This window comes from Mycetomoellerius zeteki, unplaced genomic scaffold (assembly GCF_001594055.1).
Source record: "Mycetomoellerius zeteki isolate Tzet28-1 unplaced genomic scaffold, Tzet1.0 scaffold282, whole genome shotgun sequence".
Lineage (NCBI taxonomy): Eukaryota > Metazoa > Arthropoda > Insecta > Hymenoptera > Formicidae > Mycetomoellerius > Mycetomoellerius zeteki.
Window position 1 is genome coordinate 90,506 of NW_017257263.1, and position 5,258 is coordinate 95,763.

The window sequence follows — 5,258 nt, forward strand, 5'->3', positions numbered from 1 at the left end:
CTGCTGCAGCCAATTAAAAATGCTATGCCATATTTTACCATCTAATTTGCTGCAGCAGCCAATCTTTTTTTCAGTGTAGGTACCCTGGTAGCAAGCTGATGTCAAAATAACGTTTTTTTTTTACGTCAAAATGACGTCAAAATGACGTGTGTTGCTATCTGGGTACGGTCGCAGCATATTTCTTATAGTGCGCTACTGATTGTGAGATACACTTCTGCGCGCGATTCGGTAACTCGATCGTCGAGTGTTGAGCGGTAGAGGAGATAAAATAGAAGGAATCGGCCCGAAATGTACAACCAATTCCGAGCACTATAAATAATTAATTAATTTCAAATTTTTTTTAAAGAAAGCGAAACTACTGGCTATATAAAGGGATCTGGCATTTGTTTTATCGATCAAAATATCATTTTTGTTCCATACTATGAAACTAATTACTTTGTATTAGTTTCACAGTCACAGAACAATTAAAATTTTTTTCACGATCAAAATACACTTGCTAATATCTGGCTCTGGTGTATTTTATGTCCAAAACAGGAAAAAATAAAGAACTTACTGATTTTTCTTTATCCACTTTTACTTCAATACTCAAAAAACACAAAGTCGTCTAAAAAATGACTAAAAACCTAGATGATAAATTGTTATAAAGATATCTTTTAGTAAAGGAATATCGAAGAAAAAGTGGTTAAATCGGGGAGTACAGACTCTTTTAATAAAATACATGAAATTTTATCTGACAATAACACATATATAAACATTAACAAAGATCCTACAAACATGATGACAAATCAAACACATACATTACTAACCAGGTGGAAGAAAAAGAGATACATAGATCAGTCTACGTACAATAAATTAAATGTTTCGAATAGTATCGAGTATAGTACCGAGATCCTATAGGATGCCAAAGATCCACAAAGAAGGAAATCTATTAAAAATAATTGTTAGTTGTATAAATAGTCTCCAATATCCTCTTGCAACTTTCTTAAAAAAAAAAATTATTAATAAAAGTATAAAAAAAGAATTTGGATATATAAAAAATAGTTTAGATTCGGTTAATAATTTAAACGGTATTTCATTAGAATCATATTACAAATTGGTCTCCTTCGACATCATATCTATGTACACTAACATTCCCACAGACTTAGTATTGAAAAAAGTATTGAAAAAAGATGGATTTATATATCAAAAAATACAAGTATTCCTAAAAAAGAATTTTTAAACGCTATTTCCTTGATTATTAATCCAACTTATTTCTCAAATTTGATAAAAAATTTTTTAAACAAATCTTTGATATATGACCCATATAGGATCTCCGCTGTCACCAATCTTAGCGAATTTAGCAATTCAAGATTTGGAAGAAAATGTTTTTTCCAACATAAATATTAACATTCCAATTTACAATTGATATGTGGATGATATTTCATTAGCAGTTCCGAACAATCAGATCAATGAGATATTTGATAATTTTAATTCTTATCATGATAGACTGAGATTCACAGTTAAGCATGGGACGACGATTCTGTAAATTTCCTTGATGTTAACGTGATATTAAATGATGATTGCATCAAATTTGACATGTATAAAAAACCCATGAACTTCTCAGGAATATATCTAAGTTATATATCTAACCATCCAATTCAACACAAAAGAGGAGTAATAATCGGTCAGCTTGATAGAATTCTTTTTCTCTCACATCCTGAATACCACAAAAAAAACATTGAATCCATGATAAACATTCTGCTAATTAATGGTTATCCTCTTGATACAATATTTTCTACAATTAATAATAAAATTAAAAAATTATCGAGTAGAAAGAATTTATATAAAAATAAAATTGGCAATAATAACGAGTCCATTGATTTTAATAGAAAAAAATATTTCACAATATACCATTTATGAATACAATCTCTGACAAATTTAATACTATAGCGGAAAAAAAAAATTTTTAAGTATCGTATAAACCTATGAATACTTTGAATCGTTTCATAAAATTAGGTAAGGATAAATTAAAAAAAAATGGAACAATGTGATGTGGTATACAAAATAAGCAATCTTGATTGCAACTCTTCTTATGTTAGTCAAACCAAAAGAAAAGCAAAAACGAGAATCAAAGAACATAAAGCTAATATAAAAAATTCTAAAGATTCTCTCACTGTATTATCACAACATCAGATCGATTGTGGTCACAATGATGATATTCAGCTAGGTATTAGATATAGAACCGTTCTTTCAAAAAAAAATTACGTCAGAAATGATTTTTATTAAAAAACAAATTGATGGTCTGAACAAGCAGAGTGATACGAAAAAATTACCAGAGACTTACTTTCCGTTGCTTAGCTCCCCCTACATAATATCATTTTACCCTCTCCTTCGAGACATGTTGGGTATATAAAGCTGTGTATCATGATGAGAATTCGGCAGAACATTTGAACTAATTCTTTATTACAACAAGATATCCACTTTCGATATTAATCTTCACAAATTGACTGGAATAAAGGTACTAATTTTTATAAGTTATAACTCGAAACATGAATTTTAAACATTGAATTAATCAAGAAATGTTGCGATCATTAGAATCTGAAAATTTTGCGTTCAATAAACAACTTATTACAAACATTTAGAATATCGGAAAAATTGGAATAAAAGACGAAATTCTTTGGATACTATTTGAAACTCTTGGATTAACATCAATATAAAGAATAAGGAAAAACAATTTTAACGAGCGTAATATTCAGACATATTAGGAGATTAATTAACTTAGATTAGTCGTACATTTGTGTTAAAAAAAAATTTATACTTAACTCTTATATACTGAAGATGACCTAATTTAAGACCGAAACGTCTAATATTAATTTTTTTTTTGTAAACCGATTATATGTGTTGGAATTAAATATAAACTTTACTAAGAACACATCGTTTGTGATATATGTCCTTTATCTTTCTGTTTTTATTTTGTCATTTTGAAAATATTTAGTAACATACAAAATTAACAATAATTATGTATAATGGCATAAGATATTGTTAGTAACCTTTTTATTTCATTATTTTAATTATTTTACATGTTATTGTGAATAAACTGTCTATTGACTGGGAAGTAGCGCGAGAACCTCTTTAAAATTCTGAATAGAGGAAATGCAGTGCAGTTTTTCAATCAAATTGCATGTAATTAAATCTGATTAAATCCAATTGAATCCAATTGAATTTGGATACAAATATTCAATTAAATACAATTAAATCCAAAAAAGTTTTTCGCTATTTAAAATACGCATTCGGATAGATAAAATTTTGATCTATTATTAATCCATTCTCATTTATTGAGAATGCATGCGAATTAAAATTCGTTCCAACTTGCTATCAACGAAATAAGATAGAATGGGTCGTATTTAGAATGAGTTTTTATCAATCAAAGCGCTCTATCTCTAAAATTCTATAGCATGCGTAACATAAACTACAATCTGTTAACGCACTAATATCGTTGTAAGCTCGTTCTGAATACGGGCCAGAATGATTATAAGTATTTACAACGCATGAGCGACAAGACAAAACGTAAAGTGATCCACATAGTGTTTAAAGTGTAAAGAGCTGCATGATACTTTCTGCTGAACACGCGGCCAATATATATATGTGTATATGAAATATTCGTGTATAAATAAGATATTCGCTCAAAGTATACTTGACATAGCAACAATTTCGTAACGATTCTTAAAAAAAACAGAAAAATAAGAGGAAAAACAGGTAACAAAAGTGAAACTATTAATAACTCGATGGCTCACACAGCACACTTTATCTTGGGATGTTCAACGGACATCATTTTGGAATATCGCAATAATCTTGTGAGATCCATGAATGATCTCAGTTATCCAACGGTTATCTTAGACTCCACGGACGTCTTAGACGATATTCGTAAGATATCCAAGGAACTCCATGAAATATCATAAGTATATATATATATATATATACACATATATGTTATCTTGTATGTGTTATCTAAAATAAAAAGAAATATTTTAAGATATCGCATATTATGAAAGCGAAAAAAATACGTTATTATCTCATTATATTACATAATGAAATGAAAGATTAATTTGAAATAATATATATAATTTATCGACATCTTTATAATTTATATATATTCTTAGATGCATTCAGAAATGTTACTCGAGTGCCTCTGTGTATCATTGTTCACCCAATATTAAACAAGGACAAGATGATATATGGGAACACCCGGATAATATTTTCAATACAGTTTTACAATTAGTATAATATTTAATATAATAAAAATCTTTGTAAGCTTCAATATAAGATATAATATAATTGAATGCATGCAATACGTATCGTTTGTGTCAAAAATAACAAAAAAAAATGTTTACGAAAAGGTACAGAAAAACTACATATATTGAGACAACATCTTAGAAATTCTTAATTTTTCATAGATGTTTATAGTGAAACGTATAATAGTGGCGTTATTTGAGGGTGGAGGATTTCTAGGTTTTTCAAACAATTAATAACAACGCCGTTCTATGTCTCACTACGAATATCTGTGAAAAACTAATAATTTCTAAAATCTCAAATGAATATCTCAATCTATGTAGATTTTCCTAAAAGTTTTTCCACCAGAGAATGACATTCTTTACTTCTAATCTTTTAGTTCTGACACTCTCCAACTGCAAACCTTTGCTGTACTCCTTAGGAGATTTCTTAGAGAGCATTTCTCCAATTTAGATCTCCATCTTAGTTTATTCTCATTTACTGGATTAAAAAAGAAGTTTCATTCTAATATTTTAAAAAGACCTTGATATCGGCTACAAGAATATTGAATAAAAAAAATGGGGATTATTCCGTTAAAAATTTCAAATTTTGATTTTGAGAGCTCCTCCATACTTGTTCTCAAGGTCAAATGGGTATCACCACTTGATGCATTTATTGAAATTTTACAACTTTTATATGAAATATTTTTTGTCAAACATCTTGTTTTCAATATTTCACCTGTCCAGAACTTTTTTGCTTGCATATATTTGTTTAAGAAGAGTCTTTACAGTGCCTACTCCTATTGAACTTTTGTATGCATTTTTTACAACTTTCAATTCAAGCAAACTGTGCAATTATTTCCTGGGAAAAAATGTTTTATATATATATAACTATATATAAAATTATATTATATTATATATAAAATTATATTCTCTAAATCTGAATCAATGGATAATCACTGATATTAGTGCCAAGTATGCCACTGGTAATCAGTGAATTAAATGTGAGAT

General features: G+C 28.4%; 1 protein-coding gene across 1 annotated transcript in view; it reads left to right on the forward strand.

The window, feature by feature from the left end:
• The first annotated feature begins 2,424 nt into the window (after window positions 1-2,424).
• LOC108724222 (cytochrome P450 6k1) overlaps window positions 2,425-5,258 on the forward strand; it is a 9,849-nt gene continuing 7,015 nt past the window's right edge. The window contains exon 1 of the mRNA XM_018450471.1: window positions 2,425-2,497. The gene's annotated coding sequence lies outside the window, so the exon portion shown is untranslated. The remainder of the gene's footprint in view (window positions 2,498-5,258) is intronic.